Source organism: Trichosurus vulpecula, chromosome 5 (assembly GCF_011100635.1).
Source record: "Trichosurus vulpecula isolate mTriVul1 chromosome 5, mTriVul1.pri, whole genome shotgun sequence".
NCBI lineage: Eukaryota > Metazoa > Chordata > Mammalia > Diprotodontia > Phalangeridae > Trichosurus > Trichosurus vulpecula.
Window position 1 is genome coordinate 206,526,566 of NC_050577.1, and position 25,250 is coordinate 206,551,815.

The 25,250-nt window shown below is 39.2% G+C and overlaps 1 protein-coding gene across 1 annotated transcript in view; it reads right to left on the reverse strand.

The window, feature by feature from the left end:
- Positions 1 to 23,193, reverse strand: part of MICAL3 (microtubule associated monooxygenase, calponin and LIM domain containing 3) — a 188,907-nt gene extending 165,714 nt beyond the window's left edge. The window contains exon 1 of the mRNA XM_036761225.1: positions 23,113 to 23,193. The gene's annotated coding sequence lies outside the window, so the exon portion shown is untranslated. The remainder of the gene's footprint in view (positions 1 to 23,112) is intronic.
- Between the last annotated feature and the right edge of the window lie 2,057 nt (positions 23,194 to 25,250).

Sequence of the window (25,250 nt, forward strand, 5' to 3'; positions counted from 1 at the left end):
GTAGTGGTGAGGTAGCACTTTGTCTGAAAATTATCTGGGAGTTTTAGTGTACTGCTAAGCCCAATCAATACCGAGAATATGTCAGCCCTCCCCTCCCCACAAAGACAGGCTGCATTACAAGAAGCAAAATGTCCACTGTATTCTGTCCTGATCAGACCACATGTGGAACACTGTGTTCCATTCTAGAAATCACATTTTAGGAAAGGCATTGATAAACAAGAAAGCATTCAAAGAGAGACAAACAAAAAAACTGAAAACGAAATTACCAAGGATAATGACGAGGAGGAGGACGGCTGATATTCACATTGCATTTTAAGATTTGCAAAGTGCTTTACATCAGTTATTTAACTAGTGCCTCATAACAGTCTTGTGAGCTATGAATTAAAGGTATTACCTTTCTTGTCTTACATTTAAGGAAGGTGAGACTCAGAAAAGTGACTTGCCATGGTCTCACAGGTGTTAAGTATTAGAGGCTGGATTTAAATTTCAGTGTTTCTAACTCCAAGTCCAGCATTCTATCCATTCTACTATGCTGCCTTAAAACGATGGCCTCAGGGTGGGTGGAAGGAACAGAGAAGTTTATCCAGGAGATTTAGAGGTGACATGACTACTTCCAAATATGTGAAGGACTGTAAGTGAAGAGACTATACTTGTTCTGCTTAGTCCAAGAGGTTAGCAATAATGGGTAGAAATTGCGAAGACCAGATTGAGAACTAATGCAAAGAAAAAACTTCCAAACAATTAGGGTGATCCCAAAGTGGAACTGACTACAATGGAATCTATTCGTTGCCTTGTCCTCACTCCTCATACCCCTACTCAAAGCCTTCAAGCAAAGGCTGGATGACCAGTTATTGAGTATGTAGTACAGGGGTTTCTGGTTCAGGCCTGAGTTCTTTTCCAACTTGAGATATTCTATGATTCTGTTATTAGCCACTTAAGCTATGACTGTCCCTCCTGACTATGTGTCTTGTTTTGCACACGAGTTGAACTCAAATCATGTGTCACCGCACAAGGGAGAAGAAAGCTGTGTCATTCCATTCCCATTTTATGATGGGTAATAGGTAATCCATTTATTCCTACAGATAAAAAACCCCAATACTGCTTTTTATGGTTTTTCTCTGAATCTTCTTGACTAGTTGACCCTAAACCACGCTATAAAAATTATGCATTCTTTATACAGGACCTTAGAGACATTGAGATCTTCAGGTAAAGAGTCAGAAATCCTGGAAATGCAAGAGTCCTGGTATAGGATTGGGGAATGGAAGGCTGGAGAAGAGAGTTGAAGAAGCCAGAGAAGGAAAGAGGATTCAGTTATGCCAGCTCTCAAGGAGATCCATACATACATGGTCTTTCTGCCAGGAGACAACATCCTGCATGTTTTGTCTCGTGGCAGCTGACTGCTGACTCAGAAGCCTTGAACATTTCTTGGCTGGAGCAGAGAACCGCTCGAGAGACACATAAAGAGTGCAAGGTACATGCAGGAACAGAGTTTATGTTTCTATTTACAATAATAATGCCACTGACTCATGAATGGTACACTCATTCTCTAGTTCCTGGGGTGGGCAGGAAGGAAATTATATTGAGAACTAAAACACACAAACACACACACACACACACCCTCTCCCCAAAACAACATACATACATCACACACATATATTTAGCCCAAATAGAATTTGACTATACAGAACCAGAGTCAATAAATTTAAGAGGTATTTCCTCCCCAGCCACTGTACCATTAATATTCAGGGCTATTTAAATACTAACAGATGTGCAATTCTCAGGATCTATGCAAAACTAAGACTCTCTAAGGAGCTTATGAAATATTCTTCCCCACACCTCAATCAGTCAGGGATAGAACTGGTCTAAACAGATCTCAGAGTTCTAAAGGATGCTCGGAAACATAATTGGGCAGGAACTTAGAGGATGTCTTCAGAGAATTCTGATTTCTTTATGTTTTGTTGTAGAACACTGGAACATTCATTCAACCTTGAATTCTCACAGCTCCCTGCTTTGGTTACTGTTATTTACAAATGCAGACACTAAGAACCTGTGAGGTTTAGATGAAAACCAAACCAAACCAAAAAGTAAGTCACGAATACTGTGGAAGTCCAGAGATCACTTTTTCTCTTTGCTTTCTAGCTTGTCTTACCCTACCTCATATTTTACTATTGGAGATTCTTGTAATTTCCTGTAATTCTCTAAAGGTTATAAGGCTTTTCTATAGCTTCCAAGTATCTCTCCAGCCAATTTGAAATACAAGTCTGACCCTTTTTCATCCATGAGGAAATGTAATCAAATTCAATGAACATTTATTAAGTGGCTAATACTGCAAAGTACAAGGGATACAAAGACAAAAATAACATTCTGTGCCCTTAAGGTGCTTATGTTCTCCTGAGGGCAGCATTAATTAAACAGATAAGCAAATCTAAGATAATTTGAGGAAGGAGAGACCTCCAACAGCCAGTGGGAACAGGAAAAGTTTCCTGCAGTAATGTCACCTGAACTGAGCTTTGAAGGAAGAGAAAGAGAACAGAGTTTGGGGAACAGCAAGTAGACCAGTCTGTCTGGAACTTCTGAGCAATGGAAGTGGTGTGGAAATAAGTGAAAGGAAGATGGGGCCAGACTATGAAAGGCTTCCTCCCAACTACCCTCCAAATTATGGAATTTGTATTTGAAGCTATTGGGAATGGTTGGTTGTTGTCCTTCGTTCTTGAAGAGGACCAAAATGATATCATTATGCTAGAGTCAAGTTTCAATGTGTCCAACTGGGGCTGATCAGACCAATACAAGCTTGGAATGCTCTACCACAAGTCAGCCACAAATAGTCCATGTGAACATTTGGGGCAGATTCTTTAAATTTGAGCATGTCATGTTTCTTTTGGGTTACTTCAATTCGGCTTTGCTCATAGAGCACAGCACCTTCTCTGATGTGGGCATGCCATGCTGAGTGGGTCCCGTGCCAGTGTCTCCCATGTCACACAATCAATTCCAGAGTTCTTGAGAGAGACCTTGAGAATGTCCTTGTATCATTTCTTCTGACCACCATGTGAATGCTTGCCCTGCATGAGTTCTCCATAAAGCAGTCTTTTTGGCAAACGTACGTTTTGCATTTGAACAACGCAGTCAGCCCATTGGAGCTGTGCTCTCTGAAGCAGAATTTGAATGCTTGGCAGTTTAGTTCAAGAAAGGACCTCAATGTCTGGTACCTTATCTTGCCAGGTGATCTTCAGAATCTTCCTAAGATAATTCAAATGGAAGTGATTCGGTTTCCTGGCATGGCGCTAATAGACTGTCCAGGTTTCACAGGCAGTAGGGATGTAGGGTATGTTCAGGGATGACTGGTACCTCTGGTATGATGGCTGCCCAGCCCTTTTTCTGGACTGCTTTCCACCTTCGGTGTCCACCTGTTCCACCCAACTCTCACCTGTGGCTCCAAGAAGCTGTAGCATGTGCAGCGGCCACAACTCAGTAAAGCCTTTCAGCAGATGAACAGAATGGTATGAAAAATGATAAAAATGAATAATATAGTCAGACTCATGTTTTAGGAGGATCATTTTGGCAGCTCTGTGGAATACACATTAGAGAAGTGAGAAACCCATTAGGAAGCTATTATAATAGTCCAAGCAAAAGGTCTTCTTGCTATGGGCACATGAGAGTCAAGAAAGGGATAGATGCAAGAAATGCTGTAGAAAGAAAATTGACAACACTTGGCCATTGATTCAACATGGGAAAGGGCAGAGGAAAGAGGAGAAAGAGAATAAGGAGTCAAAGATGACTATGTGGTTACAAATGAAGGATAGTGGTGCTTTCAAGAGATACAGAAGATCTGAAGGAGGGGTAGATACAGAATACAGGGCCTTAGGGACAAACATGATGACTCAGCAAAGGAAACTGAGAAGGATTAGCAAAGGAAAAAGAGAACCAGCAAAGGGCAATGTCACAAAAGCTACAGGAGGGGAGAACATCCAAGAGGTGAACCAGTGTCAAAAGATGCAGAGAGGTCAATAAGAACAAGGACTGAGAATGAGAAATGAAAATTATGAGAAAGCATTGATGATTCAGTTTCAGTGATACTGGTGGAGATACCCAAAGAAGCTGAAAAGTCAGGTGGAAGGTAAGGGTGTAGAGGCACAAGTGTAGACACTTTTTATCTAAGAATTTGGCTGTAAAAGGGAGGAGCGATATAGCATGATAGTCCGAAGAGATGGTAGGCTCAAACAAAGCTTTTCTTTCATTTAAGGACGGGGGAGACCTGTCAATGTCCATAAGTTAGTGAGGCAGAAGAGAATGGGAATGAATATCAGAGAGAGGATGGTTCAAAGGTCATTCTCCTGCAGGAGATCCAGTACAGAAATGGCCCCTGGCCTTGGCTAGCTACTTCTACATTAACAGAGTGCAGCTGAGGAAAGAATGGGAGATCAACAAGAGGGGTTTTGAGATGGAGAAAAGGGTGCTCAGGACAAATGATCTTTATTTTCACAGTGCAATGAAAGAGTGATCATCTAAAAGGATGGAAAGAAGGATTAGTATAGGATGTCTGATAAAAAAGAGGAGGTTTGGAAAAGCTGGTATGAAGAGTACAACCCAGAGTCAGTTAGGGAAAAGGATTGTCTACTCAGTGGTGAGGACCCAAATGAAATTAGGTAAAATGTGTAGGACACATTACAAATAAGGCAAAAACAAAACAAAACAAAACCCAAAACAAACCCAAAACCCAAAAGGCTGTGTACAAGTACACTAATGCACTGTTGATGGAGCTGTGATTTGGTCCAGCTGTTCTGGAAGGCAAAATGGAACCATAACCCACAAATAATTAAACTTTGTATTCTTTGACCCAGCAATAGCAGTAGTAGTTATATACACAACAGAGATCAAGAGAGGGAAAGGGTTTATAGACACAAAAATATTTACAGTAATACTTTTGTTGTAGCAAACAATACAGTAGGAAACAAACTGGGTGCTCACCAATTTGGGAATGGCTGACCAAATTATGGTTGGAATATTACCATATAATAAGAAAGATGAAGAATTCAGAGAAACCTCAGATGACTTGGTATGAACTGAAGTGAGCAGAACCATGAAAACAAAAAATTCAATGACTGGAGTATCGTAAAAGAAAACAACACTGGAAGACTTAAGAATTCTGATAAATGCTATCATCAATCAAAATGCCAAAAAAATGATGAAGTGTGCCTTTTACCTCTAAGCAGAAAGGTGATAGACTAGAAATATAGACTGATGAGGTCTGAAAACAAATTTTTGAATTTTTTTTGCTTGACTTTGTTTTAGGAGTGGACTTTTTTGGGGGAGAGCATGGAAGTGAGTTGATAATGATACTGACATAAAAATATATCAATGAAATATCAAAAATGTAAGAACGTAAAAATGTAAGAAGAAAGCTGTAACCATTTCTCTTCCTGACCATTCCTGGAAATTCTGAGGTGGTCCTAAGTCCAGGCAATGAAGTCACTTAGCCTGTGAAACATTTAGGGGCAAAATACTCAGTTTGGAGCTGTCCACTCAATAATCAATTAACATTAACTGATCTTAATGATAATATCCATCCACATGAACCACAATGAGAACATTAAAAAATACACACTAACTTTTGGGTTTTTACAGATCACGTGACTAACTGCAAGTCTGCAGAAAAAAATAAATAACATCAGGCATCATTTTATTAGCCAAAACTATCTCTGTCCTGTTGCCCCCAATCCCCACCACTTTCCCTTCATATAATGTGCAAGGCTTTAGACCATTTTAGGCAGTCTGGTAGGATCTATGGATCCCTTCTCACAATGTAGGTGAAGCCTATATCCATAACTGAAGTAAATGCTAAGCTTCAACTAGTGATTAGCAAAATAAAGATATAATTTTTCCCCTACCCAAGTTCATGGACCCCATGAAATCTCTTTGGATGCCTTGGCTGCCAAGGTAAAAAATCCTGTTCTAGAGGATGTGGCGGTGAAGACAGAGAAGATTAACCAAAACAGCAATGTCTATGTTAATGCTGTTCAAATATATTCCTCTTAAAACACCACAACAGGGGAAAACAAGATCTGGGAAGATCTGTTTGTAAGAATACTGCCTGGAGATCTGAGTGGTGGTCCGGGTTGGTGGTTCTTGGGGGAGGAGGAGCACTGGTGTGGCAGAGGTTGCTGTGTAGAAATAGCTCTGAAAACAACAACACAGCCCCTCAAGCTTGGGACAAAGTACTCTCTACAAGCAGTCATACCCTGAAAAAAAGCTCAAGGGTCAAGTATTGACTGGGAACATGAACAGGCAACGAAAACAGACTCAGATTCAGCCTCAGACTTTGGAATCTTTCTTTGATGACAAAGAAGACCAAAACATACAGCCAGAAGAAATCAACAAAGTCAAAGAGCCTACATCAAAAGCCTCCAAGAAAAACATGAACTGGTCTCAGGCCATGGAAGAGCTCAAAAAGGATTTGGAAAAGCAAGTTAGAGAAGTAGAGGAAAAATTGGGGAGAGAAATGAGAGTGATGCGAGAAAACCATAAAAACAAGTCAATGACTTGCTAAAGGAGACCCGAAAAAATACTGAAGAAAATAACACCTTAAAAATAGATTGGGGGCAGCTAGGTGGTGCAGAGAGTAGAGCACTGGCCCTGGAGTCAGGAGGTCCTGGGTTCAAATCCGGCCTCAGACACTTGACACATTTACTAGCTGTGTGACCTGGGGCAAGTCACTTAACCCCAATTACCCTGCCCCCTCCCAAAACCCTAAAAAAAATTTTTTTTTTAAAAATAGACTAACTCAAATGACAGAAGAGCTCAAAATAAGCCAATGAAGAGAAGAATGCTTTGAAAGGCAGAATTAGCCAAATGGAAAAAGTGGTCCAAAAGACCACTGAAGAAAATACCACCTTAAAAATTAGATTGGAGCAAGTGGAAGCTAGTGACTTGATGAGAAATCAAGATTTTATAAAACAGAACCAAAGGAATGAAAAAATGGAAGGCAATGTGAAATATCTCATTGGAAAAACCACAGACCTGGAAAATAGATTCAGGAGAGATAATTTAAAAATTATTGGCCTACCTGAAAGTCATGATCAAAAAAAGAGCCTAGATATCATCTTTCAAGAAATTATCAAGGAGAACTGCCCTGATCTTCTAGAGCCACAGGGTAAAATAGAAATGGAAAGAATCCACAGATTGCCTCCTCAAAAAGATCCCCAAAAGAAAACTCCTAGGAATATTGTCGCCAAATTCCAGAGCTCCCGGATCAAGGAGAAAATACTGCAAGCAGCCAGAAAGAAACAATTTGAGTATTGTGGAAACACAATCAGAATAACACAAGATCTATCAGCTTCTACATTAAGGGATCAAAGGGCTTGGAATATGATATTCAATGGAGCTAGGATTAAAACCAAGAATCACCTACCCAGCAAAACTGAGTATAGTGCTCCAAGGCAAAATATAGACTTTCAATAAAATAGAGGACTTTCAAGCTCTCTCAGTGAAAAGACCAGAGCTGAATAGAAAATTTGACTTTCAAACACAAGAATCAAGAGAAGCATGAAAAGGTAAACAAGAAAGAGAAATCATAAGGGACTTACTAAAGTTGAACTGTTTTGTTTACATTCCTACATGGAAAGATGATGTGTATAATTCATGAGATCTCAGTATTAGGGGAATACACACACCACACACATACACACACACACATAGACAGAGGCACAGGGTAAGTTGAATGTGAAGGGATGATATCTAAAAAAAGAAAATCAAATTAAGGGATGAGAGAGGAATATACTGAGAGAGGGAGAAAGGGAGAGATAGAATGGGGTAAATTATCTCACATAAAAGTGGCAAGAAAAAGCATTTTATTGGAAGGTAAGAGGGGGCAGGTGAGGGGGAATGAGTGAATCTTGCTCTCATCGGATTTGACCTGAGGAGGGAATAACATACACACTCAATTGAGTCTCTTACCCCACAGGAAAGAAGGAGGAAGGAGATAAAAAAGGATGGACGATAGAATGGTGGGCAGATGGGGGAGGAGGTAATCAAAAGGAAACACTTTCGAAAAGGGACAGGGTCAAGGGAGAAAACTGAATAAAGGGGGATAGGATAGGAAGGAGCAAAATATAGTTATTCTTTCATAACATGAGTATTGTGGAAGGGTTCTGCATAATGATACACATGTGGCCTATGTTGAACTGCTTGCCTTCTTACGGAGGGTGTTTGGGGAGAGAATTTGGAACTAAAAGTTTTAAAAGCAGATGTTCAAAAAAAATGTTTTACATGCAATTGGGAAATAAGATATACAGGCAATGGGGCATAGAAATCTATCTTGCCCTACAAGAAAGTAAGGGAAAAGTGGATGGGCGGGGAATAGGGTGAAAAAAAAAAGATTAAAAAAAAAACCCCAAAATTAAATAAAGAAAGAATACTGCTTGGGAGAGGCTCATCTGAATGCAATGACAAAGAACAACCATGGACCCTCTCATCTCAGTGCTAGAAATAGCTGCTTCAAATAGTGACAAGCAGAGGTTTCCATTAAGTTCTACACAACACAGTGAGGCAGGGGAAGAGTGTGTTCTCTATCACTGCGGTTTTGAACCAGACCTCTCAGGCACAGAGGAAAGATCTGTCTGGTTTCATAAAAGTTCCCACTGGCAAACAAAAGCAATATGACATCACTTATCTGTCTGCATTCTTCTTTGGAGGCCAGTACCTTAGTCTTCAGCCACCTCAGACCCAGAAATCACCTGATCTTCCAACTTCTTAGAAACGGGGGAGGGAGGAGAGCAACACAAGACTGAAGCTTGTCAGAAGCCATCTGTCCAGAGTAGAGGCCACTAGTCCAGAAGAAACTGGAAGCCCTGTTTGTTCTTTCCTCCCCAGATAATAAAATTTCCACATTATTCAGACACCCAGGAGGGCCCCTATCAGAGAAAATACTCTCTGCATGAGTGATTTTTATTCACCAAGGTCATACTAAACAGTGATGTTAGTGTTAGGACAGCTAAGTGAAGAATCCACACAAATGATGCCCCAATCTTTTATAGTTACTAGCTACCCAAGCTCAATCAAAATTGGTAAGATTAAATTAAAGCCCTGGCAGTTAAATGCCCACGCACACCACTCCATCTCTTGGCTTGGACATTAATGCTCCTTCCTGCTTTATGACCTCTGAAGACTTAAAGAACAGGCTGGGGTTCAGAGAGTATTAATTATCTTGACGATGATTGTATAACAGCTCAGTGAAAGGCAACAGACCATAAAAATGCCCAGCATCTTAATTATCTCCTTTCCTAAATGCAGAACCCATAACACCAGAGGAGAGATTGCAGCATCTCATCTACATTACAGACAACAGACTAGTATGGAAAATTCAGGGTCTCTCCACTTTCCAGGAAGTCCTTCTATCATACATATTGTGTTCCAAAAGCAATGCTTCACAGCAGTCTTGTCAAAGACAACTGGCTCCTATGTCCATGCTGCAACAATTCAGCTAGCAGCTGTTGTGGGGGTGAAGGACCCGCCAACAACGAGTACCACAGAAAGCTGCCAACACAGGTGCTTTTGATCTGCTTTACTAAGGAAAGCAACGTTAAGTGGTTAACAATCTTACTTTAATCCAGCATACAAACATCATTCGCTTAGTTCAGGGGAAAAAGCCAGCACTTGACATCAGAGCAAAGACAAACAAATTACAAACATCAACAGACAGACCTTGTCTGATTCAAATCACACTGCATAGTTGCCAGGGTTTTAACAAAGTCCGAACATCCAGGTTTACAAGCTGGGGGAACTACAGCTGCCCAGAGTCTCCACATCAGTACTCCGCCAAGAGTGAGAGCCCCCTGCAAACAGCTCTGCTCTCTCTTTTTATATACTCTTTAGCCATCATCAAATGTCATCTGAGTGACCAGAACTTGGGCTCCTACTATTGGGTCTGGTCTTAGCAATTCCCCTTAGGACCCTGAGGGCTTCACACCCACACAGGCTTGGCAGCTAGTAGATAGGGGTTTGGGCCTGGGGTTTAGCACCTAGTAAGACTCAATCAAAGACACCCAACTTAATTGATATTACAATTCAGTATCATCCTTTAAGCCTAAGATGCTTATAGTGGGAATCCTGAGCTGTTTCTGTACAAAAGAAGACCTCACTCTAGTGTCTAGAGCTATGGTTCTCAAACTTTTTGGTCTCATGAAGTCCACAAAGTCAAAACTATTTTTCTAATAATGTTAAGATATTTTCATTTCTAATATGGTAAGCTGTAACTCAGATAAACAAAAGATCTCTGAAGATCCTCAAAGAACTTCGCTTACGTGGGTTATATATTTAATATAATACTTAGAAAAGAAAATATCTTAGCACTATTAGAAAAATAGTTTTGATCTTGTCGATCCCCTGAAATGGTCTCGGGGATGCTCAGGGGTCCCCAAACTATACTTTAAGAACCACTGATCTAAAGTAAAACCCCAACCAGGCATGTCCTTTTCCCTTAATATAAACTAGTCCAAGGGCCTCTACTTAAAATAAGCCTGGACCAGATTCATGAATGACCTCTACATTCTAATGGGGGTGAAGAAGGCTAGAGTTAAAGACCTACCCAGAAAATTCAGTTTTGACTATCTGGGTTGTCTTATATCATCTGTCCCCCACACAAAGGAGAAGAGGTTAGGAACTCAGATTATCTGTGCCATATAAACCTATACTACAGTAACCCAGCCCAACCCTCTCAGGGAGAAAAAGGAAGGTCAATGAACTGTCTAATTCTAACCTCCTTTTAAAACTTGAATAAGAAAGTCATAAAGCTATCATAAGCCCAGAGTTTTTCAGAGGCAGCTTTTCTCCATTTATAACAGGAAGGACCAAAGGATGCCAGAGGGCTATGGTATATCACTAATCACTCTCTTATGATAAGGGAATAGAGATTATGTGGCATGGGGGAGAGAAGTAGGGAGAGACAGATTATCTAGTTCTTAGAAAAACAGGGTTCTAACTGGTAAAATGAAATGAGACTGGGCCAATTTGTGAACCATGAAATTTGGAGGGGTCACCTTCTGTTACAAGTCAAGTTCATGTAAGCCATAATTTCAAGTATTAAAATTATGAAGAAATGGGGAAGGGTTTTTTGTTTGTCTTTAAGGGAGCAAACATCCAAGCTGGAATCTCTGGACTGTAGTTGTGCCTTCCAACTGAAGTTCCACAATGATGACTGTCTTCACCTCAATATAGACTCTTCTTAAAAGCAACCTAAGGTTTTAGGATGTCCCAGCTTAGTCATTTGAATTCATGAGAAAGGAAATGCTTCTAAGGAGAACGGAGGGAAAGATGTCAAGGGAAAGGAAAATGTATTCTCCTGTACTGGTACAATAAAACTAACACAGGATAAGCAAAAGATATAGGTCAGAGGGCTTGACTTTGATTTCCAGGGAAATTCTTGAAAGAATCATTAAAGAGATGGTTGAATAAAAGGCAAGTGACAATTACAAAAAGCCAACATTGCTTCATCAAGACAAGTCATGACAGATTAATCTCATTTCATTTTTGATAGGATTACTAGGCTAGTAGATGAGTGTACAACTAGTAGGTTGTAGATATCATGTATATATTGTTAACCTTGATTTTTAGCAAAGCTTTTGATCAAGTGTCAAAAATGGTCACTATGGAGAGATAAAGATTAGAAAATAACACCATCAGATGGGTTCACAACAGGTTGGATGGAGGGACTCAAGAGTAGTTGTTAATCCCTCAGAGTCAATATGGCAGAAAGACTCCAGTGGAATACCCAAGGAATCTAAGCTGTTTAAGATTTTTATTAGTGACTTCCCAGATAAAGGCATTTTCAGTGGCATACTCATCATGGTAACTAGTACATACATTCATTACCTCTGACTTCCACTATTCTAATAGTCTAAACAGTTTTTCTGTTTCCATTGTCTCTCCTTCCTGTCTAAGAGGAGGTATCACCATCTGTTTGCTGCTGCACCCCAAAGACCCTGGACCTATCCACTTGACTACAGCTGCAACTTTCTATATGTGTCGTCTCTCCATTAGAATAGGAGCTCCTTGATAGTGGGGACTGTCTTATTTTTCTACTTGTATCCCTAGCACTTAGCACAATGCTTTGCACACAGTTAAACTGTTAATAGAAGGTGGCTAAGTAGCATAGCAGGCAGCTAGATGGCTCAGTGGATAGAGAGCTGAGCCGGGAGGCAGGAAGACCTTAGTTCAAATCCGATCTCTCACACTTACTAGCTGTGTGACCCTGGGGCAAGTCATTTAACTTGTGTTTGCCTTAATCTACTAGAGAAGGAAATGGTAATCCACTCCGGCATCTTTTCCAAGAAAGACCCATGGACAGTATTGGAGTGCTATGGTCCATGAACAGTCAGACATTACTAAACACCAGCAGTTAGAGAGAGTGCTGGGCCTAAAGAGTCAGAAAGTCTCAGGTTCAAATTTCACCTCAGATATTTACTAGCTGTGTGACTGAGCAAGTTAGCCTGTTTGCCTGAGTTTTCCCATCTGTAAAATGAGGAATAATAGCACCTACCTCCCAAGATTGTTGTAAGGATAAGATGAGATAATAATTGTAAAGTGCTTTGCAAACCTTAAAGCATTAAATAAATACTATTGTTAACATTAATACTAATTGTTATATTAGTATTAATTAGTATTAGTTAATATTAAAATATACTGTTAATTAGCATTAGCTAGTATTACAGTATTAGTTTTAAAAGTGCTTTATTCATTCCTTTCTTCCTTACAGCATACAAAATAATCTTTCTAGGCAAAAGCCCGACCATATCACTCTGCTGCTCAAACACAGTGGCTTCCTACTGCCTCAAGGATAAAAGCACAGACTGCTTAGCTTGGCATTTCAAGTTCCTTCACATTATTCTCCTTTGTAAACTCTGTATTTCCACCAAAATAGGCTAATAGCTGATCCCCAAACTCAACATGTTCAATATACCACCTCCCACCTTCCTCCTCTGTGCATCTGAACAAACCACCCCCCAAACCTGAAGTAGCTCTCTCATTTCTATCTTGCAGAATTCCTATTTTCTTTCGAGGCTAAGCTCAGGTACTACCTCCTTTGGGAAACCTTCTCTTATGCCTCCATTTAACACGGTCTTCCTCCTCAAGTTACCTTGCATTTTCTTGCCTATGTGTATGTACTCCCCATCCTAGCAGCATATGCCTTCACATTTTTGGGACCTAAGAACGATGAAATTTAAACATACTAGGCTTGTAAAAATGTTTGTGGAGCTGTACGCTATGAGTGCTAATTAAATTCCAATGCCTGCACGAAATCCCGACTATAGTTCCCTCCCAAAGAAGGTGCCCAGCCTCTGCTTTAATATTTCCAGGGGCTGTGAATTCACAAGATAGCAAAGCAGCCTGTTCTAATTGTTAGAAACTTCTTTTATCGACTGAATCTAAGTCCCTGCACCCACAACTCCCCCCTTCAACTTTTAACTATCGGGCCTAGTTCTGTCCTACGGAGCATCACAGAATAAATTATTTCTTTCACGATACTGCTTAAGTGATGTGAAGATATTTTGCTGTTGTTCCCTCACTCACACCCCAACACGCTCCAACTCATGTCTTAAGTTACTTAAGATGAAAAAGGTAGCAGGAGGAAGGTGGAAAGGATAGTACAGCAACTGAAATTATTATTTAAATTACAGCATTCCACCTACTCTTTCATTACATCTTTTCCTCAGAACTGCTGACAAGAAGCCAAACTAAAGCTTTGAGCTTCACCACCTGTTCCCACATATCCTCTAACCTGGCTTTAAAGAAGCGACAAGATGGCCAAGCAGCCAGAGGTCCCCAGAGACCCAAATAATCCACCTCTGGATCAATCAGAACTGGATCTATGTTTCCTCTCCTTTCCCTCTTCAAAGAAAAAAACTCGTTTCAGTAAAAAAAAACTTTAAAGTGTTAGATGTCAGAGGCTTTGAGCAAAGCAGATAGCACTACATACAATCAAGCATGTCTGCTGCACCCACTTACCAAATAAGAGAATTACTTTGTGACTACAGCCTAATCAGAGTCAAGGACTTGGGACGCATCACATGGAGGTTTTTCAGCTACTCCCCCAACTCCACCAAAGAAGAAGATGACGACTCAAGTTAAATGCCTACTATTACTGCTACTAAGCCTGAGTCTACAAGCTCTAACATATAATCATGGCCCTTAGGGAGTTTATGATCTGATTATATTTAAGGGGCTGATGTCCAGAGATGAGAAGTAAATTTGTGTCCATAAACTGCTGCTGTCACTCATAGTTGAGGATGTCAGCATCACAGAACTGCCCTGTACAAATGAAGCAACAAAACCAACTGAGGGATAGCACCTTACACTAAAATCTAGCTGTGTCTTGAGAATGGTACACCCTTGACCACCCCTCTCCCATGCTGACTGTTCCTTCTTTCTTTTTTTCTAATTTTAAAAATGTTTTGAACTTAAATACAAAATGAGAAAAGAAGTGGAAATTCCATGTACGCAGCAGAACATAGAAGAGAATTCAATATAAAACAAAAAAATTTCATTTCAAGAAAACTTATCTAATAAATACTGTTTCTTCTCTCACAATCCTGACGTCACAGGTCAATACTCCCTGTTGCCTATTACCCCTTCCAAAATTGTATTCCTGTTATCTTTACTCAAAAACCTAAGTGAACCAACAACAATAACAAAACGTCAAACAGTTCGTGTTTTCAGATAATACAATCCTCTCCCCGCTGTCACTGCAGCCATAACCTCTAGAACACTCTACCATTTTCCTCAGTTACTTCAGTGATAGACCTGAATGAAGCCTTCTTTTTATTCAGGATGGTGGCAAAAGCTGCCTTACGGGAAAGGACTCAAGAGTCTGAAGGCTTGGATTCACATCGCCCCAGCTCTGCCACTTCTTAGCTATGGACGACCTCCAGAAGGAGATCAGAGGGGATGGTACTGAGAGCTACTCTTGGCAAGGAGAAACACTTCTACCCCTCAGGAGAAAGGTGTGAAGATTTAGAAAGATTTTGAGGTGTGAGGCAAGGAAGATGAAGCAGCTGACAACAAATGAGCTTTATCTCTAATACAAAAGAGTTAAGACAAGGGAGTAGGGGCAGATTTTAGCAGCTTGGAACAGGCTGCCATGGGCAGTGTTATTGAGAGTCTATCTTTTTTTTAACATCTCATTTTTATTGATTTTTTTTTGTTGCTGCTTCATCACATTGGTTTCCCAAATATGCCCTCTCTGTCCTCTCCTATTATCTATTGTAATGATGATTTTAAAACAAAGAGGGGAAAAAATTAAGCAAAACTAACAGATTGACCATGGCTGATAGTATGTGCAGTATTTCACATCAGGAGTAAAATAGCAGCAGTTCTCAAACTGCTTTGCTAGCAGGTTTCTTATATCTATTATCTACACATTTATTCATATACATTTAATTAAATGTCTTCCATGCATAAGACATTATGCGTGGCATTTTCCTGGTATCTTTATTATGAAATACATTATACCAATTTTTTTGCAACATGACAAATTAAAGTTTTGATAGCCAAATATAAAATTTCTTTTAAGTCTAGAAATAGCCCATTCTTGAGGGTACATTTTTAGGAGTATATTTCAAAGCAACTCATTATGAATTCAATGAAGTTTTCAAAATATCAAAGAGCCTTATAACTCATTAGTTAACAGAATCTGGAAGATAGGTGGGAAGCCTAACAAAAAAGGCTAGGTTTTAAATTCCCTGAATCTGTCTTCCTTAGTCCCTATGCCCTGGTTTTCTTTCTTGGAAGGAGCCTATCATTCAATACAGACAAATCATTTGTGAAAATGGCTTAGGATATATAATTGGACATATGAAGTGGAGAAGGCAGTCAGGAACCAAATTCAGCAAGTTAGCATATGATGCTTGAATTCTGCTAATTTCCCATGCTATACTCAAGAATTCCTGTTGTTCTAGGGCAGATAATCCCAGGAACACTGACCTTTATTACTTCCCAGCTAGGTTACTAAAAACCTATCTCACTCTCTTTTACCTCTATAATTTCCTTTTCTACATAATAAAGTCTTTTCTGGAAGAAGTCCATAAAAATAATGTCCCTTTAAAAGTTATACCCTAAGGAGATACCAGAGAAAATTGCTGCTCATTTTTATCATCCAGAAAGACTCTGCTTATGACCACTTGGGGAAACAGTTTGCTATAGGGTCAAAATCACTAGTTGTTTCTATTAGTTCCTTCCTAGACAAAGATACATACAGCTGAAACTACGCATAGTATTCTAATTCAAAAGACTAAATTGTGGCTTAGACCTTCCTTCCCCTTCTAATTCGCCAAACACTGATCCAATTCAGGAACTATCTTTGGATCAACTCATGCTTATCTTTCCCTATCCTCTCATTCAGTATCCAAACAGCATTTTATCTTTTTAAAAGTGTTTTCATTTATGTTAACTCACTTAATTCTCACAATGGACCCCAATTTTAATTGGGTAATATCCAAACCTAGTTCTTTCATATTTATCCTGGTCTCACACTTTTTTTGTAAAAAGCATCACCTAACTACTCTAGACCTCCTTTTCCTCATGTGTAAAAATGAGGGAATTAAACTAGATAGCCTGTAAGATCTCTTCTAGGGCTAAAAACATAATTATATGACCCTAAGCACGGTAGGTATATTGCATAGGTGATAAGTGTATTGGGCACCCAAAGTTTCATGAAGAAAAGTTGTCAGCAAGGCCCTTAGAAAGAAATGAGTTAGGAAAACTATTAGTTTTGATCAGCAAAATGCTCATTGCTACTATACCATCATCTACCTCACCAAGGTGGAGGAATGCATTAGCACTCTAGCACTTTCCCAAAATACAGGTTGATATAACTAACATATGGTCCTAGCTCCATTCCCAGAATCTGGATAGCTATAGATACCCAGCAAGTTTAAAACTAAAATCCTTCTCTGATGGCTCACTGAGTGGCAGTGACCCTCAATTTTCAAAGGCAGTGCATAAGCTTTAGCTAGATCAAATTGGAAAGGTTGAGTATTCCATGCTTGTCAGAGGACCTGCCTGACTTGTCCAGAGGACCTGTCTGGCTAAGGTCAGAGAGGCTCATCACTAAATTGACTGGACAGTGAATGTTTTAGCTACAACTCTTCTCAAAGATCATTTAAATTATGAAAGAGTTGGGCTCTACATGGGAAAAAAACACATACTGAAGAAATCAGATTTGCAAAGAATTGAAAAAGCTATGAGATTCTTTCTACAGCAAAGTAAAACTATCCATATCACTTTAAAAAAAATACAAAATAGCTCCAGCTAAGTCTATTGGGTAAATAAAATATTCAGACATGAACAGTATATTACTTTACAAACAGATCAAAGATGAAAGGGAAGAAGTCAGTCACGGAACTAGCTTTGTTATGCTACATTGATCGGCATGAACAAACTATGAATGTTACTCATCTAGCAAACTTGACAACACCTACAAACAAATCTACCTTTCCTTCCCATCCCAGCGCTGTCCCCCACAGTAGGGGCAACTGTTTTCAGCATTATTACACAAACCAAATTTTAGCAAATGGGTGATTCCAAACACAATAAAGAAAAAAAGGTTTGGGTGTCAAAATGTCCCTTGATCTAGAATAATGCTTTCATGACTAGAGGATCACTTTCATGACTCTGAATGACCAACCATGATTACAGATGAGCAATAAGGAAACCTGCCACCCTGCTGACAGAGGTGACGGAAATAAGGTGTGTTTTCAGAAAAAGACAACATAGGAATTAGTTTTGCTTAACGACGTATATTTGTTACAAAGGATATGTTTTTCTTTCTTCCTCCCTTGGTCCCCTCCATTTGGGGTTAAGATGGGAGGAAGAAAAGGCTTAGGAAAAGGGTAGGAAATGAAAAGATATAAAAATAGAGAAGGTAACTTCAGGATTGTGGCGTTTTGCTTTTAATGCATAGAAGAAAACAGGACTAAAACGAAGAGGATCACAGAAAAGCAGGACAGCTTTAAAGTTACACGTTGAATTTTTAAATTCAATTTTGAATTTTTGAATTGAATTTTTAAAAAATTGAGCTGCATATAAGAGAGATCTACAGTTCCACATACATTTCTTTTTTTTGTCCTGTCCTACTGAATATGGAAACTCATTTTGTTTGGTGTTAAGCTCAGAATTTAAGGAAAAAAATATTGTGCTCCTATGCTTTCCCAAATTTACTAGGATTTATCAGATACCTGTCAAGCTGATTAGGTTGAAATGTTGGAAACTGTGAGAAAGGTTTAGCTTAGGAACATGAATGACCCTGGAAGGATTGTCCCTTGAGTCCCTGGGACAGAGGATCACTGTACATAGGAAGTGTTTCCTGGACTTATAAATTAAAAAAAAATAGAAAAAAGAAAATTCTACACACTGAATACTACTTTGCCAAATGCAAATAAAGTAACCCCTTTCATAAATGTCCTTGGAAACATCCATCAGATGAAAGGTGCCATCAAAAACATTAGACATATATGAGTACATCATGACAATCTGAATTCTTTTGTAAGCATGCTAAGTCAGAGAAGCACCAAATTTGGTCTTATTGGTGTTACAGGCCTGAAGAGCCTGATATTCACTCAACAAAACCTGCCTTATTTGGTGTCAATCAAGCTCCCTTTCAAGAGAGTCACTAAAACAATTTCCCTAACAAAATAATGCTGATAGCAAAGTGTCAGGCAATAATACCCTAAGGATTGCTATCCTGCACTCAAAGAATGAGTGCCACATCAACATCTGGCCTTTCTTATAACAACAGCTGAATTTAATTGTGAAGACAGAGCTTCTTGTGCCTTTCCCAATTCTCTCAACTGTAAACCACCTGCCTCTCTGAAATTACATGTGTACATGTCTCCCCAGGCAGAACGCAAGTCGCTTGAGGGTCAGGACTGTGTCATTTTTGCCTGGTACCTCCAGTTTCTAGCACAGCGGCTGGCACGTAGTAGATACAATAAATATTTGTGGATTAGTTACCATCTGATTCCGTGTCAAAAACTCCCAGAATCCAAACGAAGAGAAAAATAATCTTAAGTATACTGAAACAAGATGAACAAATTCCCATGGGAGCTCAAAACTGCTTTCTTGAAAAATATAGAATAACTAACTTACCCAGATCACTGGAAAAATAAGCCACATACTTTCTGTATTCTTTTCATCATAGATGAAAACCAGCAAATATGGCAAAGTAGTAGAACGCAGTAAAGCCCAGCTCTCCCCTACAACTACTCAAACCCAGACCTAAAAAGAATATTAGACTGAGTAGTGACAGGGAAATCAAGAAGTGAGTCACTCTTCCAGGCGAGGTCTGCACAAGGAATCAGAGGTCTGTGGGCACTAGGGACAGTCCAGTAGCCAGGAAGGTGCCAGTTCAGGCTGTGAAGGAGGCCTATGGATATGTACGAGAGCAAAAAGGGGTCAGAGATCCAGCAGAGACAGGCTTGAAGCTGTGCTGGGTGCAGAAACAGGTACCAAAAAGCAGCACCGGTTGATTCAGTCCCATTGCTGGGTCCGTTAAGGACTGAGGAAGGGATCTGCATTGCAGGGGTGGCATGGAAGGGTTGTATGCCTGAACAAGAGACAGTTGTGTGGCTATGACCATGGAGCAGGGACTCTGATTCAGCTCCCAGCCTGGTCTGAGGCCTGCAGCTAAGTAACCACAGCAGAGGGCAGAAACCAAAGGGAACCTGGAGCTTTATCATTCTAAACCTACAGAGATTTCCAAATAGCTAACAAAAGAGGAAAAGTCTAGTGCAGCAACAGCAGGAGCAAGCCTATAATTCTGCTGTCCCGACACAAACTGGGGTTGGGAGCCTGAAAAGGTTAGACCAAGAAGTAAAGGAACAATCAGACTTCATCCTCGATTAGACCACTTCTGGAGGCACTGAAAATTTGCAGGTCCCTGGCTTGAGCCACTCTTGAGATACCCCAAAGAAGACAGCATCCAATACCCAGAGAAAGCAGAAGCAGGAACTGATGCTTAGACATTCCCTCCAGAAGTTCACAGGACCTGGCACTAACATCAACGCCAAACCAGGAAGTAATGCTGGAAGAGGAGTAAAGGAACAAAGACGGGATGAAGAGACACCCATCAAACAAATCCAGAAAAAGAGAACGACTACAAATCATCCATGAGAAAAAACTCAAATTAAAATATCGGCCACAAAGTCAACTAGAAAGGAAATGAAGCAAGAGCTTAAAAAGAAAAAAAGGAAAGTTAAATGATTTTACAAACGAAATGAGGGTGCTAGAGGGAAGAACTGGAAAAGTAACAAGTGATTTGGAGGAAAGACTTGGAAGAAGACAATTAATAGCTTAGGTCAAGAGGTACAAAACGTTACCCAAGGAACAGACTCTTTTAAATATCTGAATGGATTAATTAGAAGTTAATGAGTCTATGAGACAACAGAAAATATTAAAATAAAATCAAGAGAGGAGATGAGATGAGACAAGACATGAAGAGAAAATAGTATCTCGCTTTCAAAATAAAGAATTTGGTTCCTGTTAAAAACAGATGTTGATCAGTAGAATGAGTCAGGTAAACCATAAAGTGAAGCAACTGAAACTAGAAATTTATAGGTGAGTCTAATCAAGGACTGTTTTCCTCCTTACTGCCTGTGGGTAGATTCACATTCAGAAAGTATCTCCACAAGGGTAAAAAAGCTACATACCCACCATCTCCACTTAAAACTACTGCAGTCCTGGAGCACAGGCACAAAGGCAATGAACAATGAAGAGAACAGCTGGGAAGTAGAATACGGCATGGCCTAGCATGCTTCCCTATACTGTGATTTTTTTCTGTACTTGGAGAAGTTTATAAGGCTTAGAAGTGGAGCCAACCACCCATGACATCAGTCTGATCCCAGACCAGCCAACTTAGCTCTGTAAGTAGCAAGTGGATGGAGCTCCTCTCTCACGCTGTAGACAGAAAGGGAAAGATGGCTGTAGGTAGGACTTTACAACCTGCCTGAATAGCAGCTACTGAGTTGAAAAAATTTGAAAACCTATTAAGGGAACATATACTTTTATTGTAGGAGAGAATTCCCAAATCCTGCTTATGTGAACTAAATTGTCTAGGATTTTAAGTTAGAAGAGGAGGAAGAGATTAAATGAAAGTGGAAAAGGGTGGAAAACAGGGAAATGGCATCAGGAAGGAAATACAGGAAGAAAAGAAATTATATTTCAACTTGATTCTAGGATAAGCTGTCCAATCAAAAGCACAGGGTTTGGGGAGAAAGTAAAGGTGGCTTACAAAGGCAGCACAGATACACCTGGATATTTACCATATCAAATTCCAATGCTGCCACACTACTCCTTTCTCATGTACACACCAACCATCTCATCTATGAACCCATTCAGAATCATTCTTTGAATTGCCCCACCAAAAAAAAAAAGGAAGAAAATTGTCCCAATAAAAAGAGCTGAGTAGTGTTCCAGAGACGTGACAAAGTGGTGTGTCTAATCTCAAAGCCAGTGTGTGTTTTGTACGGGAAAATGTAAACCAGCTGTAACGTTCTGTCTCCTCTAGGGTGAAGTTACACCACAACCCATCTAAAGATAGTCCAGTGATTGTATGTTTTCAGGGAAGCACAGAATTAAGCTCTGCCTAACCAAGCTAAATAGGGCCATGGGGTGTGAGTGACTGAGGCTGTGGGGACAGCTTCAGAGTTTCCTTTCACATGACAAATCAAAGCCCTGGCTGCTGAAGACAGATAAATATAGCCCAGTTTCACCACAACAATTCCATGGACTGGGAACAAAGGTATGACAAGGCCTATGTTCCACCAATAATTCCCCCTGCAAAACAAGCCACAGCTCAGATTACTGAACTGGTTTGATTTATTGGGTAGAAACTTTGAGATGTTTGATAAGGTCCATGTGAACACACAGACTTTTTAAGACACCTACATAAGGAAAGGTAAATTGTAAGGCTGGATTCTGCATACCTTCCCTAAAGTAATCATTTTGACCCTGCGCTAAGACAACCTAATGAAATTGAAATATAAAAGCCAGTTCATGTATGTAGAAGCTCCAGGAAAAATTACCATGGGCTTCTCATGGAAGAGAGTGTCCAAGGGCACTATATAAAAAGAACATCATCTGATGGCAACATTTGCCACAGGAAGCCCTAACTCATTTGGACTAAAGTTCTTTAAGCAAAGCCTTCCCAGGTTAATTTATTTATTTTAGAGGCCAAATAGAGGGAACTTCCCCATTAGCTATTGTCCTTAATGTCTCACTGTGGATAAAGACCTTGAGAAAGACCTAGAGGTATCCAAGTGCCTTCTCTCCCTCTCTTCTAAACTCTCTGCAGTCCGGTCTCAATTCAAACTGCTCTCCCCAAAGTTACCAATGATCTTTAATTGACAAATCTAATGGTCTTTTCTCAGTTCTCATTCTTTTTGACCTCTATGACTGTTCTTTGACTCTATGATCACTTTCTTCTGGATATACTCTCCTCCCTAGGTTGTGACCTTGATCTTTCCTGGTTGTTCCACTGATCATTCCTTATCAGTTTCCTTTGCTGGCTCTTCATCCACACCACACCGTGGATGTTCTCTAAGCTTTGACCTGGATCTTCTTCTCTTCTGCCTCTATACTAAGGGTTCTTAACCTTTTTTTATGTCATTACAGCAGTCTAGCAAAGCCTACAGACTCATCATTTTAAATTATTAATTTTTTTTCTAAAGATTGAGTCTCCCTGTCTCACTCAGATTAGAAATGCCAGTGTTATTCTTGGGCACGATACTGCTACCGATTAACCCCTGAGCTTTGACTTGCTGCTTTTCCAACCTGGGCCAGTTCACTGCTTCTCAGGCAACCTGGTGGCCTTTCACCCTCAGGCGCTCAGTGTATTGATGCCAGACTTAGTTAGGACACCGGGTCAACGGAGGCCTCTGAAACTCAAGAATCCTTGAGCTCAACAGATCTGTCAGCCTCAGCCTCCTTGGGAGCTGGAATTCTAGACATGTACCACCATGCCCAGCACTAATGCTTTTTAAGTATATAAAATACAACACCTAAGATTACAAAGGAAACAAATTATACTGAAATACAATTATCAAAATAATTTTAAAAACCAGGTTTACGTACCCCAGGATAAGAACCCTTCCTTTTATACTGTCTTGATTGGTGATCACATCAGCTCTGATGAGTTCAATTATCATCTCCTAAGCTTTCCATTTTCTTCCTTGAATGAGTGAAAAAAACCTTTATTAAGAACTTTGCCAAGCACTTTGCTAACAAACTCCCTAAAAATCAGAATAGACCAAATTGACATTAATGATTTGAGAAGACCACAAGAATTATTAAAAACAAAGTCAAAAGACTGAGAAAACGGAGGAAAATGTAAAGTATCTCATATCAAAAACAAATATCTGGAAAACAAATGAAGGGACAATAACTTAAGAATCATGGATTACCTGAAATCTATAACAACAACAAGGACAAAAAAACGCATCTCATATCATATTGCAAGATATCATATTTCAAGAAATCATTAAAGAAAACTGCCTAGACGTACTGGTACAAGAGGATAATATGAAAATAGAAAGAATCCATTGATTATTTCCTGAAAGGAACCTCCAGAATGTAAACTCTCTGGAATGCTATTGCCAAAATTAAGAGCTTCTAGATAAAAGAAAAAATAACAAATATTCAGAAACCACAGTCAGGATCATACAAGATTTATTGGCTTCTACTAAAACGAGGGGATATCTAAAATGCAAAAGATAAAAGTCTACAACTGTGAATAACTTGCCAAGAAAAACTAAGTATAATCTTACATGGAAAAAAAATTAGATCATCAATAAAATTGAGAACTTTCAAATATTTTTGATTTAAAAAAAGCTAGAAAGAAACTGAAACATAAATGAAGTTGAGAAAAATAAAATAAATACAAGTGAATAACTGGAAAGGACTCTATAGAGATGAACTGTTTACATTCTAAAGGGAATGTCTTTGTCTAGTACTGTGGCTAGCAAAGTAGGTACTTAATCAATGTTTATTGACTGATCTCAGAAAGGGTCTTGCCCTTTACTCTGAAAAAGGAGGCTATTGTGAGCTCCATTTTCTCTCATTCTCAACATCTCAAAACCACTTGATCACAGGACCAGATCTTAAACTACACTACAAAACAGTAATCTTCAAAATGATTTGGTACTGATAAGAAATAGAGAGATTGATCAATGGGACAGATTAATAATAAAAACAACAGTAATGGTTAATATTTATATAGCACCTACTACATTCCAGGTACTGGGCTAAGACCTTTCCAAATGAGGCACACAATATACAGACATTTTTTTTTAAAGCATAGTAGCCTAGTGTTTGATAAACCTAAAGATTCTAACTATTAGGATAAAGAACTCATTAATTCAACCAAAAATTGTTGGGAAAATTGGAAAGCAATGTGGTAGAAGCTAGACCAATTACTCACACCATAACAAGATAAGCTATAAATAGGTACATGACTTAAGACATAAAGGGTGACATTATAAATAAATTGGAGGAGCAAGGAAGAAATAACCTGTAGATAGGGAAAAAAAATTCATGACCAAATGAGGGATAGAGAAGCTCATAGAAGGAAAAAGGGACAATTTTGATTACATAAAATTTAAGTTTTTGTACAAACAAGACCAATCAAGTGAAAACTAGAAGAGAAGCAAGTAAATTTAGGGAGAAAAAACCCTCAAAACTTTTTGGCAAATTTCTCTGATAAAGATCTCATTTCTACGATCTATAAAGAACTGATTCAAATTTATAAGAATAAGAACTACTTTCCAATTGATAAATGGTCAAATAATACAAACAGATACTTTACAGAGAAAAAAAAATCCAAGCTATCAATAGCCATATAAAAATGTTCTAAATCACTAATAAGTAGAGAAATGCAAAATTAAAACAACTCTGAGGTTTTACCTCATACCCAACACATTGGCAAAACAAGAAAGAAAAATGACCAATGATGGAGGGGCTGCAGGAAAAGAAGCACATTAATGTACTGTTGGTGGAACTGTGAGAGCAATTTGGAACTATGTCCCAAAAGTTATTAAACTGTATGTACCCTTTGATTCATTGATTAACATCACCAAGCTTACATCTTAAAGAGACTAAAGAAGAAAAGAACACATATGTACAAAAATATTTATAGCAGCTCTTCTGGGATGACAAAGCACTGGAAATTAAGAGTGTCCATCAATTGGGTACTAGCTGAACAAATTATGGTATAT